At 47.1% G+C, this 15,317-nt stretch overlaps 17 non-coding genes across 17 annotated transcripts; all 17 read right to left on the bottom strand.

The window, feature by feature from the left end:
* Positions 1 to 375: 375 nt before the first annotated feature.
* On the bottom strand, positions 376 to 448 carry TRNAV-UAC (transfer RNA valine (anticodon UAC)). Its single transcript has one exon. It is a non-coding gene; the product is annotated as a tRNA-Val (tRNA).
* A 385-nt stretch (positions 449 to 833) lies between these two features.
* TRNAP-CGG (transfer RNA proline (anticodon CGG)) lies at positions 834 to 905 on the bottom strand. The gene has a single exon. It is a non-coding gene; the product is annotated as a tRNA-Pro (tRNA).
* A 937-nt stretch (positions 906 to 1,842) lies between these two features.
* TRNAL-CAA (transfer RNA leucine (anticodon CAA)) lies at positions 1,843 to 1,954 on the bottom strand. The gene is made up of 2 exons: positions 1,917 to 1,954; positions 1,843 to 1,888 (listed from the first exon to the last, which is right to left on the bottom strand). It is a non-coding gene; the product is annotated as a tRNA-Leu (tRNA).
* Positions 1,955 to 3,201: 1,247 nt separating this feature from the next.
* Positions 3,202 to 3,274, bottom strand: TRNAV-UAC (transfer RNA valine (anticodon UAC)). The gene has a single exon. It is a non-coding gene; the product is annotated as a tRNA-Val (tRNA).
* A 385-nt stretch (positions 3,275 to 3,659) lies between these two features.
* On the bottom strand, positions 3,660 to 3,731 carry TRNAP-CGG (transfer RNA proline (anticodon CGG)). The gene has a single exon. It is a non-coding gene; the product is annotated as a tRNA-Pro (tRNA).
* Positions 3,732 to 4,668: 937 nt separating this feature from the next.
* Positions 4,669 to 4,780, bottom strand: TRNAL-CAA (transfer RNA leucine (anticodon CAA)). Its single transcript has 2 exons — positions 4,743 to 4,780; positions 4,669 to 4,714 (listed from the first exon to the last, which is right to left on the bottom strand). It is a non-coding gene; the product is annotated as a tRNA-Leu (tRNA).
* A 1,247-nt stretch (positions 4,781 to 6,027) lies between these two features.
* On the bottom strand, positions 6,028 to 6,100 carry TRNAV-UAC (transfer RNA valine (anticodon UAC)). Its single transcript has one exon. It is a non-coding gene; the product is annotated as a tRNA-Val (tRNA).
* A 385-nt stretch (positions 6,101 to 6,485) lies between these two features.
* On the bottom strand, positions 6,486 to 6,557 carry TRNAP-CGG (transfer RNA proline (anticodon CGG)). Its single transcript has one exon. It is a non-coding gene; the product is annotated as a tRNA-Pro (tRNA).
* A 1,783-nt stretch (positions 6,558 to 8,340) lies between these two features.
* TRNAP-AGG (transfer RNA proline (anticodon AGG)) lies at positions 8,341 to 8,412 on the bottom strand. Its single transcript has one exon. It is a non-coding gene; the product is annotated as a tRNA-Pro (tRNA).
* A 441-nt stretch (positions 8,413 to 8,853) lies between these two features.
* Positions 8,854 to 8,926, bottom strand: TRNAV-UAC (transfer RNA valine (anticodon UAC)). Its single transcript has one exon. It is a non-coding gene; the product is annotated as a tRNA-Val (tRNA).
* Positions 8,927 to 9,311: 385 nt separating this feature from the next.
* TRNAP-CGG (transfer RNA proline (anticodon CGG)) lies at positions 9,312 to 9,383 on the bottom strand. The gene has a single exon. It is a non-coding gene; the product is annotated as a tRNA-Pro (tRNA).
* A 937-nt stretch (positions 9,384 to 10,320) lies between these two features.
* TRNAL-CAA (transfer RNA leucine (anticodon CAA)) lies at positions 10,321 to 10,432 on the bottom strand. Its single transcript has 2 exons — positions 10,395 to 10,432; positions 10,321 to 10,366 (listed from the first exon to the last, which is right to left on the bottom strand). It is a non-coding gene; the product is annotated as a tRNA-Leu (tRNA).
* Positions 10,433 to 11,679: 1,247 nt separating this feature from the next.
* On the bottom strand, positions 11,680 to 11,752 carry TRNAV-UAC (transfer RNA valine (anticodon UAC)). Its single transcript has one exon. It is a non-coding gene; the product is annotated as a tRNA-Val (tRNA).
* Positions 11,753 to 12,137: 385 nt separating this feature from the next.
* TRNAP-CGG (transfer RNA proline (anticodon CGG)) lies at positions 12,138 to 12,209 on the bottom strand. The gene has a single exon. It is a non-coding gene; the product is annotated as a tRNA-Pro (tRNA).
* A 1,783-nt stretch (positions 12,210 to 13,992) lies between these two features.
* TRNAP-AGG (transfer RNA proline (anticodon AGG)) lies at positions 13,993 to 14,064 on the bottom strand. The gene has a single exon. It is a non-coding gene; the product is annotated as a tRNA-Pro (tRNA).
* A 441-nt stretch (positions 14,065 to 14,505) lies between these two features.
* TRNAV-UAC (transfer RNA valine (anticodon UAC)) lies at positions 14,506 to 14,578 on the bottom strand. Its single transcript has one exon. It is a non-coding gene; the product is annotated as a tRNA-Val (tRNA).
* Positions 14,579 to 14,963: 385 nt separating this feature from the next.
* TRNAP-CGG (transfer RNA proline (anticodon CGG)) lies at positions 14,964 to 15,035 on the bottom strand. The gene has a single exon. It is a non-coding gene; the product is annotated as a tRNA-Pro (tRNA).
* Positions 15,036 to 15,317: the final 282 nt, after the last annotated feature.

Here is a 15,317-nt window from a genome sequence, read left to right as displayed (position 1 = left end):
CACCCAAAGCAAGCAACTGCACATGCTGCTCTCTTCTGCAATATGGTTGCTGTCTTTTCCATGGCCGTCATCGAACAAGAAATGAAAATGCCTCTATCCTTCAGACATTTTGTTTGTTCTAGGTGTATGCTCTCGGTGAGGTCAATAAAACCATTTCTGCTCTCATGCCTTGCTTTCATGAAGTAGGCCCAACCTTCAGTACACAAGGACGTGCAAACGAATAGCGCAAACTATCGTCACTTCTCTTTTTGAGCTGTCACTGATGCCCCTGGAGCACAGTACATCACGCTGGTGAGGGATAGACAGCTTCCATTATCTCAGCTTTCCTATAAGTTGAGAGAGTAAATGCAAACTGTGTGAAAAACAGAAAGCTGCTGTTTCTGCCCGGTCTCGAACCAGGGACCTTTCGCGTGTAAAGCGAACGTGATAACCACTACACTACAGAAACAGACACGCTTGCACGAATCTTCTTGGCATGTAGTGGGCTGGAATGCACAGACCAAGGGCCAATGTCCATGAAGCTCAAAGTTGGACCCTCCTTACCCGATCTCTTTCTTTGGAAGAAAGGAACGAGGACCACTTTTATTCCAAAAGGCGATTTTAAAACCATACCTGAAATCACACTAGAAAAACACTTTGCATTTAATTTTCCTACACTGATGGTCCACCCCAGAAAAGCAGTTGCAAAGAAGTCCGGCACTGAAATTCTATACGCCAAAAGTGGGAAATAGCGTAGAGGGAAAGGAACTTTCTCACCATACACGGCGTCTTATAGCATTGAAAAGAAGAAATGGCCCTATATAATAAGCAGCCTAGAAATAATTCCACAGCATGGGCTCGTCCGGGATTTGAACCCGGGACCTCTCGCACCCGAAGCAAGAATCATACCCCTAGACCAACGAGCCTGATTCCCCAGTCGGCATTTTAAGCAATTTCTGATGCGTCTTTCAGAAACAAAGCAGGGCTATTTGGCTGCTCTCTCTCTATGTGAACCACACAAAGTCATGTTTTCTCTCAAGGTGTTGTTTTTTTCACTCTTGCAAGGAAGGGATCAGTCGATATCCTAGCTGCCAGAGAGCAGAAAAAAGGCGCTGATGAGAACTGCAGGCACTTTCTGGCACTTGTACTCCTCTGCAAGTCCTGGACACTTACCCCATAGACTTCCACCCCAGATGCAAGGGAGGGCCTGCCAATTCTTGCTCCTAAGACAGAGGCATTTGATTCTTGGATTCAAACACGCTCACTCAGCGCTCGATCAGGCTCGATCAGGCGAGATTTATATGAGTGGCTCGCAGGACTGAAACACTCACCTGGGAGCCCCAGGGTGGCTGAATTCCCAGTATGGCCATTGTTGGGCAAATCACCTCCTTTCCTCCTGCCTCAATCTAGAATTGGCTGCAAATCACAAGATAGAGTTCAATGTCCGTGTGTACTGCCTACTCCCAGCTACCTCTCTGTCTTCCTTATGTAAATTAAAATTCGCAAGGGGGGACCAATGACAATCTGCTCCTCCCACATAACCAGGAAGCCCTGTTGAACATGTCTGCCTGTGTTGTTGCAGGGACAGTGCCTTCTCCGCCCAAAAGGTGGCAGGAGAGCCTCACAACAAAGATGGGATCAACTGCTTAATGAGAAACCAGCACGGCAGTTTGTGTGATGGAGTGCAAATTTAACGGAAGGTGTGCCTGAGGTGTCCCTTCCAGGAATACATGGAATTGTGATTGAGGGACCAGCCTGATCGTTGGTGGATTTCTCGTCATATGTTACAGGTCCGTGCAAAGATTGTGGTGTGTGGGGAATGCACTGCAAAAAACAGGACGATTTAAGGGTGTAAAAGAAACCTGTCAGAAGTGGGATTTGAACCCACGCCTCCATGAGGAGACCAGAAGTCTCAGTTGCACTGAAGATCAAGCTCTCTTGAGTCTGGCGCCTTAGACCACTCGGCCATCCTGACAGCCCTGGGTGTGCACAGATCTGACTCTTCTGACTGCACCTGCCAATGTTTGCACTTACAACGTTCACAGCAATGTCACAAGTGTAAAGACCCCACAATACAACATGGCATGACAAAAAAAAAGCTAGGCACAAGAGCGACCACTGATGGATGCGGATTAATTTGTTTCGTCTTGCAAAAGTAAAGGAAGTTTCCCACGGCTCGCTGGGTTCAAGGACCGCCTCTTCTTAAGCTTGCATTGAGATAATAAGGTTTTAGAGGGTGCACATAAAAGCAGCTCATGCACAGTCTCGAACCGGGGACCTTTCGCGTGTTAGGCGAACGTGATGACCACTACACTACAGAAACTCACTTGCTGTGTTTTACTGTTAGAGCAAGGTTCCTCTCAAGGATTCTCTCTACTTCTATTCTGCTGTATCAGCAGCCACTCAGAAAGCGAGGAGCAAGTGTGAAAACTGCAGAGATATCAGCCAACATGCTTGCAATTAGACGTATTAAAAATTGACTTATGCAGGCATCGACAGACAAATATCTGATGCCTAAATGCCAGCAAGTACACCTTGGGAAAGCATCACCTGGGACACACACAGACTAAGCATGAAGGCAGAAAAAGCATGGTGATCCATGTTTCTTCTGAGGTTCAAAATATTTTGTGCAACAATGCGGCGAGTGTAATGAGAAATAGTCAGGCATTGTGAGTTTTGAGTAGGATTCGTATGTTTACCTCTGAAAAAGGGCTCGTCCGGGATTTGAAACCGGGACCTCTCGCACCCTAAGCGAGAATCATACACCTAGACCAACGAGCCGAGGAACACAAGAGTCGCCTTTCGCACCGGCTCCGGGGGTTATTGGCAGCGAGTTAGTGAATGCTTCACCCAAAGCAAGCAACTGCACATGCTGCTCTCTTCTGCAATATGGTTGCTGTCTTTTCCATGGCCGTCATCGAACAAGAAATGAAAATGCCTCTATCCTTCAGACATTTTGTTTGTTCTAGGTGTATGCTCTCGGTGAGGTCAATAAAACCATTTCTGCTCTCATGCCTTGCTTTCATGAAGTAGGCCCAACCTTCAGTACACAAGGACGTGCAAACGAATAGCGCAAACTATCGTCACTTCTCTTTTTGAGCTGTCACTGATGCCCCTGGAGCACAGTACATCACGCTGGTGAGGGATAGACAGCTTCCATTATCTCAGCTTTCCTATAAGTTGAGAGAGTAAATGCAAACTGTGTGAAAAACAGAAAGCTGCTGTTTCTGCCCGGTCTCGAACCAGGGACCTTTCGCGTGTAAAGCGAACGTGATAACCACTACACTACAGAAACAGACACGCTTGCACGAATCTTCTTGGCATGTAGTGGGCTGGAATGCACAGACCAAGGGCCAATGTCCATGAAGCTCAAAGTTGGACCCTCCTTACCCGATCTCTTTCTTTGGAAGAAAGGAACGAGGACCACTTTTATTCCAAAAGGCGATTTTAAAACCATACCTGAAATCACACTAGAAAAACACTTTGCATTTAATTTTCCTACACTGATGGTCCACCCCAGAAAAGCAGTTGCAAAGAAGTCCGGCACTGAAATTCTATACGCCAAAAGTGGGAAATAGCGTAGAGGGAAAGGAACTTTCTCACCATACACGGCGTCTTATAGCATTGAAAAGAAGAAATGGCCCTATATAATAAGCAGCCTAAAAATAATTCCACAGCATGGGCTCGTCCGGGATTTGAACCCGGGACCTCTCGCACCCGAAGCGAGAATCATACCCCTAGACCAACGAGCCTGATTCCCCAGTTGGCATTTTAAGCAATTTCTGATGCGTCTTTCAGAAACAAAGCAGGGCTATTTGGCTGCTCTCTCTCTATGTGAACCACACAAAGTCATGTTTTCTCTCAAGGTGTTGTTTTTTTCACTCTTGCAAGGAAGGGATCAGTCGATATCCTAGCTGCCAGAGAGCAGAAAAAAGGCGCTGATGAGAACTGCAGGCACTTTCTGGCACTTGTACTCCTCTGCAAGTCCTGGACACTTACCCCATAGACTTCCACCCCAGATGCAAGGGAGGGCCTGCCAATTCTTGCTCCTAAGACAGAGGCATTTGATTCTTGGATTCAAACACGCTCACTCAGCGCTCGATCAGGCTCGATCAGGCGAGATTTATATGAGTGGCTCGCAGGACTGAAACACTCACCTGGGAGCCCCAGGGTGGCAGAATTCCCAGTATGGCCATTGTTGGGCAAATCACCTCCTTTCCTCCTGCCTCAATCTAGAATTGGCTGCAAATCACAAGATAGAGTTCAATGTCCGTGTGTACTGCCTACTCCCAGCTACCTCTCTGTCTTCCTTATGTAAATTAAAATTCGCAAGGGGGGACCAATGACAATCTGCTCCTCCCACATAACCAGGAAGCCCTGTTGAACATGTCTGCCTGTGTTGTTGCAGGGACAGTGCCTTCTCCGCCCAAAAGGTGGCAGGAGAGCCTCACAACAAAGATGGGATCAACTGCTTAATGAGAAACCAGCACGGCAGTTTGTGTGATGGAGTGCAAATTTAACGGAAGGTGTGCCTGAGGTGTCCCTTCCAGGAATACATGGAATTGTGATTGAGGGACCAGCCTGATCGTTGGTGGATTTCTCGTCATATGTTACAGGTCCGTGCAAAGATTGTGGTGTGTGGGGAATGCACTGCAAAAAACAGGACGATTTAAGGGTGTAAAAGAAACCTGTCAGAAGTGGGATTTGAACCCACGCCTCCATGAGGAGACCAGAAGTCTCAGTTGCACTGAAGATCAAGCTCTCTTGAGTCTGGCGCCTTAGACCACTCGGCCATCCTGACAGCCCTGGGTGTGCACAGATCTGACTCTTCTGACTGCACCTGCCAATGTTTGCACTTACAACGTTCACAGCAATGTCACAAGTGTAAAGACCCCACAATACAACATGGCATGACAAAAAAAAAGCTAGGCACAAGAGCGACCACTGATGGATGCGGATTAATTTGTTTCGTCTTGCAAAAGTAAAGGAAGTTTCCCACGGCTCGCTGGGTTCAAGGACCGCCTCTTCTTAAGCTTGCATTGAGATAATAAGGTTTTAGAGGGTGCACATAAAAGCAGCTCATGCACAGTCTCGAACCGGGGACCTTTCGCGTGTTAGGCGAACGTGATGACCACTACACTACAGAAACTCACTTGCTGTGTTTTACTGTTAGAGCAAGGTTCCTCTCAAGGATTCTCTCTACTTCTATTCTGCTGTATCAGCAGCCACTCAGAAAGCGAGGAGCAAGTGTGAAAACTGCAGAGATATCAGCCAACATGCTTGCAATTAGACGTATTAAAAATTGACTTATGCAGGCATCGACAGACAAATATCTGATGCCTAAATGCCAGCAAGTACACCTTGGGAAAGCATCACCTGGGACACACACAGACTAAGCATGAAGGCAGAAAAAGCATGGTGATCCATGTTTCTTCTGAGGTTCAAAATATTTTGTGCAACAATGCGGCGAGTGTAATGAGAAATAGTCAGGCATTGTGAGTTTTGAGTAGGATTCGTATGTTTACCTCTGAAAAAGGGCTCGTCCGGGATTTGAAACCGGGACCTCTCGCACCCTAAGCGAGAATCATACCCCTAGACCAACGAGCCGAGGAACACAAGAGTCGCCTTTTGCACCGGCTCCGGGGGTTATTGGCAGCGAGTTAGTGAATGCTTCACCCAAAGCAAGCAACTGCACATGCTGCTCTCTTCTGCAATATGGTTGCTGTCTTTTCCATGGCCGTCATCGAACAAGAAATGAAAATGCCTCTATCCTTCAGACATTTTGTTTGTTCTAGGTGTATGCTCTCGGTGAGGTCAATAAAACCATTTCTGCTCTCATGCCTTGCTTTCATGAAGTAGGCCCAACCTTCAGTACACAAGGACGTGCAAACGAATAGCGCAAACTATCGTCACTTCTCTTTTTGAGCTGTCACTGATGCCCCTGGAGCACAGTACATCACGCTGGTGAGGGATAGACAGCTTCCATTATCTCAGCTTTCCTATAAGTTGAGAGAGTAAATGCAAACTGTGTGAAAAACAGAAAGCTGCTGTTTCTGCCCGGTCTCGAACCAGGGACCTTTCGCGTGTAAAGCGAACGTGATAACCACTACACTACAGAAACAGACACGCTTGCACGAATCTTCTTGGCATGTAGTGGGCTGGAATGCACAGACCAAGGGCCAATGTCCATGAAGCTCAAAGTTGGACCCTCCTTACCCGATCTCTTTCTTTGGAAGAAAGGAACGAGGACCACTTTTATTCCAAAAGGCGATTTTAAAACCATACCTGAAATCACACTAGAAAAACACTTTGCATTTAATTTTCCTACACTGATGGTCCACCCCAGAAAAGCAGTTGCAAAGAAGTCCGGCACTGAAATTCTATACGCCAAAAGTGGGAAATAGCGTAGAGGGAAAGGAACTTTCTCACCATACACGGCGTCTTATAGCATTGAAAAGAAGAAATGGCCCTATATAATAAGCAGCCTAAAAATAATTCCACAGCATGGGCTCGTCCGGGATTTGAACCCGGGACCTCTCGCACCCGAAGCGAGAATCATACCCCTAGACCAACGAGCCTGATTCCCCAGTCGGCATTTTAAGCAATTTCTGATGCGTCTTTCAGAAACAAAGCAGGGCTATTTGGCTGCTCTCTCTCTATGTGAACCACACAAAGTCATGTTTTCTCTCAAGGTGTTGTTTTTTTCACTCTTGCAAGGAAGGGATCAGTCGATATCCTAGCTGCCAGAGAGCAGAAAAAAGGCGCTGATGAGAACTGCAGGCACTTTCTGGCACTTGTACTCCTCTGCAAGTCCTGGACACTTACCCCATAGACTTCCACCCCAGATGCAAGGGAGGGCCTGCCAATTCTTGCTCCTAAGACAGAGGCATTTGATTCTTGGATTCAAACACGCTCACTCAGCGCTCGATCAGGCTCGATCAGGCGAGATTTATATGAGTGGCTCGCAGGACTGAAACACTCACCTGGGAGCCCCAGGGTGGCTGAATTCCCAGTATGGCCATTGTTGGGCAAATCACCTCCTTTCCTCCTGCCTCAATCTAGAATTGGCTGCAAATCACAAGATAGAGTTCAATGTCCGTGTGTACTGCCTACTCCCAGCTACCTCTCTGTCTTCCTTATGTAAATTAAAATTCGCAAGGGGGGACCAATGACAATCTGCTCCTCCCACATAACCAGGAAGCCCTGTTGAACATGTCTGCCTGTGTTGTTGCAGGGACAGTGCCTTCTCCGCCCAAAAGGTGGCAGGAGAGCCTCACAACAAAGATGGGATCAACTGCTTAATGAGAAACCAGCACGGCAGTTTGTGTGATGGAGTGCAAATTTAACGGAAGGTGTGCCTGAGGTGTCCCTTCCAGGAATACATGGAATTGTGATTGAGGGACCAGCCTGATCGTTGGTGGATTTCTCGTCATATGTTACAGGTCCGTGCAAAGATTGTGGTGTGTGGGGAATGCACTGCAAAAAACAGGACGATTTAAGGGTGTAAAAGAAACCTGTCAGAAGTGGGATTTGAACCCACGCCTCCACGAGGAGACCAGAAGTCTCAGTTGCACTGAAGATCAAGCTCTCTTGAGTCTGGCGCCTTAGACCACTCGGCCATCCTGACAGCCCTGGGTGTGCACAGATCTGACTCTTCTGACTGCACCTGCCAATGTTTGCACTTACAACGTTCACAGCAATGTCACAAGTGTAAAGACCCCACAATACAACATGGCATGACAAAAAAAAAGCTAGGCACAAGAGCGACCACTGATGGATGCGGATTAATTTGTTTCGTCTTGCAAAAGTAAAGGAAGTTTCCCACGGCTCGCTGGGTTCAAGGACCGCCTCTTCTTAAGCTTGCATTGAGATAATAAGGTTTTAGAGGGTGCACATAAAAGCAGCTCATGCACAGTCTCGAACCGGGGACCTTTCGCGTGTTAGGCGAACGTGATGACCACTACACTACAGAAACTCACTTGCTGTGTTTTACTGTTAGAGCAAGGTTCCTCTCAAGGATTCTCTCTACTTCTATTCTGCTGTATCAGCAGCCACTCAGAAAGCGAGGAGCAAGTGTGAAAACTGCAGAGATATCAGCCAACATGCTTGCAATTAGACGTATTAAAAATTGACTTATGCAGGCATCGACAGACAAATATCTGATGCCTAAATGCCAGCAAGTACACCTTGGGAAAGCATCACCTGGGACACACACAGACTAAGCATGAAGGCAGAAAAAGCATGGTGATCCATGTTTCTTCTGAGGTTCAAAATATTTTGTGCAACAATGCGGCGAGTGTAATGAGAAATAGTCAGGCATTGTGAGTTTTGAGTAGGATTCGTATGTTTACCTCTGAAAAAGGGCTCGTCCGGGATTTGAACCCGGGACCTCTCGCACCCTAAGCGAGAATCATACCCCTAGACCAACGAGCCGAGGCACACAAGAGTCGCCTTTCGCACCGGCTCCGGGGGTTATTGGCAGCGAGTTAGTGAATGCTTCACCCAAAGCAAGCAACTGCACATGCTGCTCTCTTCTGCAATATGGTTGCTGTCTTTTCCATGGCCGTCATCGAACAAGAAATGAAAATGCCTCTATCCTTCAGACATTTTGTTTGTTCTAGGTGTATGCTCTCGGTGAGGTCAATAAAACCATTTCTGCTCTCATGCCTTGCTTTCATGAAGTAGGCCCAACCTTCAGTACACAAGGACGTGCAAACGAATAGCGCAAACTATCGTCACTTCTCTTTTTGAGCTGTCACTGATGCCCCTGGAGCACAGTACATCACGCTGGTGAGGGATAGACAGCTTCCATTATCTCAGCTTTCCTATAAGTTGAGAGAGTAAATGCAAACTGTGTGAAAAACAGAAAGCTGCTGTTTCTGCCCGGTCTCGAACCAGGGACCTTTCGCGTGTAAAGCGAACGTGATAACCACTACACTACAGAAACAGACACGCTTGCACGAATCTTCTTGGCATGTAGTGGGCTGGAATGCACAGACCAAGGGCCAATGTCCATGAAGCTCAAAGTTGGACCCTCCTTACCCGATCTCTTTCTTTGGAAGAAAGGAACGAGGACCACTTTTATTCCAAAAGGCGATTTTAAAACCATACCTGAAATCACACTAGAAAAACACTTTGCATTTAATTTTCCTACACTGATGGTCCACCCCAGAAAAGCAGTTGCAAAGAAGTCCGGCACTGAAATTCTATACGCCAAAAGTGGGAAATAGCGTAGAGGGAAAGGAACTTTCTCACCATACACGGCGTCTTATAGCATTGAAAAGAAGAAATGGCCCTATATAATAAGCAGCCTAGAAATAATTCCACAGCATGGGCTCGTCCGGGATTTGAACCCGGGACCTCTCGCACCCGAAGCAAGAATCATACCCCTAGACCAACGAGCCTGATTCCCCAGTCGGCATTTTAAGCAATTTCTGATGCGTCTTTCAGAAACAAAGCAGGGCTATTTGGCTGCTCTCTCTCTATGTGAACCACACAAAGTCATGTTTTCTCTCAAGGTGTTGTTTTTTTCACTCTTGCAAGGAAGGGATCAGTCGATATCCTAGCTGCCAGAGAGCAGAAAAAAGGCGCTGATGAGAACTGCAGGCACTTTCTGGCACTTGTACTCCTCTGCAAGTCCTGGACACTTACCCCATAGACTTCCACCCCAGATGCAAGGGAGGGCCTGCCAATTCTTGCTCCTAAGACAGAGGCATTTGATTCTTGGATTCAAACACGCTCACTCAGCGCTCGATCAGGCTCGATCAGGCGAGATTTATATGAGTGGCTCGCAGGACTGAAACACTCACCTGGGAGCCCCAGGGTGGCTGAATTCCCAGTATGGCCATTGTTGGGCAAATCACCTCCTTTCCTCCTGCCTCAATCTAGAATTGGCTGCAAATCACAAGATAGAGTTCAATGTCCGTGTGTACTGCCTACTCCCAGCTACCTCTCTGTCTTCCTTATGTAAATTAAAATTCGCAAGGGGGGACCAATGACAATCTGCTCCTCCCACATAACCAGGAAGCCCTGTTGAACATGTCTGCCTGTGTTGTTGCAGGGACAGTGCCTTCTCCGCCCAAAAGGTGGCAGGAGAGCCTCACAACAAAGATGGGATCAACTGCTTAATGAGAAACCAGCACGGCAGTTTGTGTGATGGAGTGCAAATTTAACGGAAGGTGTGCCTGAGGTGTCCCTTCCAGGAATACATGGAATTGTGATTGAGGGACCAGCCTGATCGTTGGTGGATTTCTCGTCATATGTTACAGGTCCGTGCAAAGATTGTGGTGTGTGGGGAATGCACTGCAAAAAACAGGACGATTTAAGGGTGTAAAAGAAACCTGTCAGAAGTGGGATTTGAACCCACGCCTCCATGAGGAGACCAGAAGTCTCAGTTGCACTGAAGATCAAGCTCTCTTGAGTCTGGCGCCTTAGACCACTCGGCCATCCTGACAGCCCTGGGTGTGCACAGATCTGACTCTTCTGACTGCACCTGCCAATGTTTGCACTTACAACGTTCACAGCAATGTCACAAGTGTAAAGACCCCACAATACAACATGGCATGACAAAAAAAAAGCTAGGCACAAGAGCGACCACTGATGGATGCGGATTAATTTGTTTCGTCTTGCAAAAGTAAAGGAAGTTTCCCACGGCTCGCTGGGTTCAAGGACCGCCTCTTCTTAAGCTTGCATTGAGATAATAAGGTTTTAGAGGGTGCACATAAAAGCAGCTCATGCACAGTCTCGAACCGGGGACCTTTCGCGTGTTAGGCGAACGTGATGACCACTACACTACAGAAACTCACTTGCTGTGTTTTACTGTTAGAGCAAGGTTCCTCTCAAGGATTCTCTCTACTTCTATTCTGCTGTATCAGCAGCCACTCAGAAAGCGAGGAGCAAGTGTGAAAACTGCAGAGATATCAGCCAACATGCTTGCAATTAGACGTATTAAAAATTGACTTATGCAGGCATCGACAGACAAATATCTGATGCCTAAATGCCAGCAAGTACACCTTGGGAAAGCATCACCTGGGACACACACAGACTAAGCATGAAGGCAGAAAAAGCATGGTGATCCATGTTTCTTCTGAGGTTCAAAATATTTTGTGCAACAATGCGGCGAGTGTAATGAGAAATAGTCAGGCATTGTGAGTTTTGAGTAGGATTCGTATGTTTACCTCTGAAAAAGGGCTCGTCCGGGATTTGAAACCGGGACCTCTCGCACCCTAAGCGAGAATCATACACCTAGACCAACGAGCCGAGGAACACAAGAGTCGCCTTTCGCACCGGCTCCGGGGGTTATTGGCAGCGAGTTAGTGAATGCTTCACCCAAAGCAAGCAACTGCACATGCTGCTCTCTTCTGCAATATGGTTGCTGTCTTTTCCATGGCCGTCATCGAACAAGAAATGAAAATGCCTCTATCCTTCAGACATTTTGTTTGTTCTAGGTGTATGCTCTCGGTGAGGTCAATAAAACCATTTCTGCTCTCATGCCTTGCTTTCATGAAGTAGGCCCAACCTTCAGTACACAAGGACGTGCAAACGAATAGCGCAAACTATCGTCACTTCTCTTTTTGAGCTGTCACTGATGCCCCTGGAGCACAGTACATCACGCTGGTGAGGGATAGACAGCTTCCATTATCTCAGCTTTCCTATAAGTTGAGAGAGTAAATGCAAACTGTGTGAAAAACAGAAAGCTGCTGTTTCTGCCCGGTCTCGAACCAGGGACCTTTCGCGTGTAAAGCGAACGTGATAACCACTACACTACAGAAACAGACACGCTTGCACGAATCTTCTTGGCATGTAGTGGGCTGGAATGCACAGACCAAGGGCCAATGTCCATGAAGCTCAAAGTTGGACCCTCCTTACCCGATCTCTTTCTTTGGAAGAAAGGAACGAGGACCACTTTTATTCCAAAAGGCGATTTTAAAACCATACCTGAAATCACACTAGAAAAACACTTTGCATTTAATTTTCCTACACTGATGGTCCACCCCAGAAAAGCAGTTGCAAAGAAGTCCGGCACTGAAATTCTATACGCCAAAAGTGGGAAATAGCGTAGAGGGAAAGGAACTTTCTCACCATACACGGCGTCTTATAGCATTGAAAAGAAGAAATGGCCCTATATAATAAGCAGCCTAAAAATAATTCCACAGCATGGGCTCGTCCGGGATTTGAACCCGGGACCTCTCGCACCCGAAGCGAGAATCATACCCCTAGACCAACGAGCCTGATTCCCCAGTTGGCATTTTAAGCAATTTCTGATGCGTCTTTCAGAAACAAAGCAGGGCTATTTGGCTGCTCTCTCTCTATGTGAACCACACAAAGTCATGTTTTCTCTCAAGGTGTTGTTTTTTTCACTCTTGCAAGGAAGGGATCAGTCGATATCCTAGCTGCCAGAGAGCAGAAAAAAGGCGCTGATGAGAACTGCAGGCACTTTCTGGCACTTGTACTCCTCTGCAAGTCCTGGACACTTACCCCATAGACTTCCACCCCAGATGCAAGGGAGGGCCTGCCAATTCTTGCTCCTAAGACAGAGGCATTTGATTCTTGGATTCAAACACGCTCACTCAGCGCTCGATCAGGCTCGATCAGGCGAGATTTATATGAGTGGCTCGCAGGACTGAAACACTCACCTGGGAGCCCCAGGGTGGCAGAATTCCCAGTATGGCCATTGTTGGGCAAATCACCTCCTTTCCTCCTGCCTCAATCTAGAATTGGCTGCAAATCACAAGATAGAGTTCAATGTCCGTGTGTACTGCCTACTCCCAGCTACCTCTCTGTCTTCCTTATGTAAATTAAAATTCGCAAGGGGGGACCAATGACAATCTGCTCCTCCCACATAACCAGGAAGCCCTGTTGAACATGTCTGCCTGTGTTGTTGCAGGGACAGTGCCTTCTCCGCCCAAAAGGTGGCAGGAGAGCCTCACAACAAAGATGGGATCAACTGCTTAATGAGAAACCAGCACGGCAGTTTGTGTGATGGAGTGCAAATTTAACGGAAGGTGTGCCTGAGGTGTCCCTTCCAGGAATACATGGAATTGTGATTGAGGGACCAGCCTGATCGTTGGTGGATTTCTCGTCATATGTTACAGGTCCGTGCAAAGATTGTGGTGTGTGGGGAATGCACTGCAAAAAACAGGACGATTTAAGGGTGTAAAAGAAACCTGTCAGAAGTGGGATTTGAACCCACGCCTCCACGAGGAGACCAGAAGTCTCAGTTGCACTGAAGATCAAGCTCTCTTGAGTCTGGCGCCTTAGACCACTCGGCCATCCTGACAGCCCTGGGTGTGCACAGATCTGACTCTTCTGACTGCACCTGCCAATGTTTGCACTTACAACGTTCACAGCAATGTCACAAGTGTAAAGACCCCACAATACAACATGGCATGACAAAAAAAAAGCTAGGCACAAGAGCGACCACTGATGGATGCGGATTAATTTGTTTCGTCTTGCAAAAGTAAAGGAAGTTTCCCACGGCTCGCTGGGTTCAAGGACCGCCTCTTCTTAAGCTTGCATTGAGATAATAAGGTTTTAGAGGGTGCACATAAAAGCAGCTCATGCACAGTCTCGAACCGGGGACCTTTCGCGTGTTAGGCGAACGTGATGACCACTACACTACAGAAACTCACTTGCTGTGTTTTACTGTTAGAGCAAGGTTCCTCTCAAGGATTCTCTCTACTTCTATTCTGCTGTATCAGCAGCCACTCAGAAAGCGAGGAGCAAGTGTGAAAACTGCAGAGATATCAGCCAACATGCTTGCAATTAGACGTATTAAAAATTGACTTATGCAGGCATCGACAGACAAATATCTGATGCCTAAATGCCAGCAAGTACACCTTGGGAAAGCATCACCTGGGACACACACAGACTAAGCATGAAGGCAGAAAAAGCATGGTGATCCATGTTTCTTCTGAGGTTCAAAATATTTTGTGCAACAATGCGGCGAGTGTAATGAGAAATAGTCAGGCATTGTGAGTTTTGAGTAGGATTCGTATGTTTACCTCTGAAAAAGGGCTCGTCCGGGATTTGAACCCGGGACCTCTCGCACCCTAAGCGAGAATCATACCCCTAGACCAACGAGCCGAGGCACACAAGAGTCGCCTTTCGCACCGGCTCCGGGGGTTATTGGCAGCGAGTTAGTGAATGCTTCACCCAAAGCAAGCAACTGCACATGCTGCTCTCTTCTGCAATATGGTTGCTGTCTTTTCCATGGCCGTCATCGAACAAGAAATGAAAATGCCTCTATCCTTCAGACATTTTGTTTGTTCTAGGTGTATGCTCTCGGTGAGGTCAATAAAACCATTTCTGCTCTCATGCCTTGCTTTCATGAAGTAGGCCCAACCTTCAGTACACAAGGACGTGCAAACGAATAGCGCAAACTATCGTCACTTCTCTTTTTGAGCTGTCACTGATGCCCCTGGAGCACAGTACATCACGCTGGTGAGGGATAGACAGCTTCCATTATCTCAGCTTTCCTATAAGTTGAGAGAGTAAATGCAAACTGTGTGAAAAACAGAAAGCTGCTGTTTCTGCCCGGTCTCGAACCAGGGACCTTTCGCGTGTAAAGCGAACGTGATAACCACTACACTACAGAAACAGACACGCTTGCACGAATCTTCTTGGCATGTAGTGGGCTGGAATGCACAGACCAAGGGCCAATGTCCATGAAGCTCAAAGTTGGACCCTCCTTACCCGATCTCTTTCTTTGGAAGAAAGGAACGAGGACCACTTTTATTCCAAAAGGCGATTTTAAAACCATACCTGAAATCACACTAGAAAAACACTTTGCGTTTAATTTTCCTACACTGATGGTCCACCCCAGAAAAGCAGTTGCAAAGAAGTCCGGCACTGAAATTCTATACGCCAAAAGTGGGAAATAGCGTAGAGGGAAAGGAACTTTCTCACCATACACGGCGTCTTATAGCATTGAAAAGAAGAAATGGCCCTATATAATAAGCAGCCTAGAAATAATTCCACAGCATGGGCTCGTCCGGGATTTGAACCCGGGACCTCTCGCACCCGAAGCAAGAATCATACCCCTAGACCAACGAGCCTGATTCCCCAGTCGGCATTTTAAGCAATTTCTGATGCGTCTTTCAGAAACAAAGCAGGGCTATTTGGCTGCTCTCTCTCTATGTGAACCACACAAAGTCATGTTTTCTCTCAAGGTGTTGTTTTTTTCACTCTTGCAAGGAAGGGATCAGTCGATATCCTAGCTGCCAGAGAGCAGAAAAAAGGCGCTGATGAGAACTGCAGGCACTTTCTGGCACTTGTACTCCTCTGCAAGTCCTGGACACTTACCCCATAGACTTCCACCCCAGATGCAAGGGAGGGCC

This window comes from Triturus cristatus, chromosome 10, assembly GCF_964204655.1.
Source record: "Triturus cristatus chromosome 10, aTriCri1.1, whole genome shotgun sequence".
Classification (NCBI taxonomy): domain Eukaryota; kingdom Metazoa; phylum Chordata; class Amphibia; order Caudata; family Salamandridae; genus Triturus; species Triturus cristatus.
This window is presented reverse-complemented; position numbering and strand designations above follow the sequence as displayed.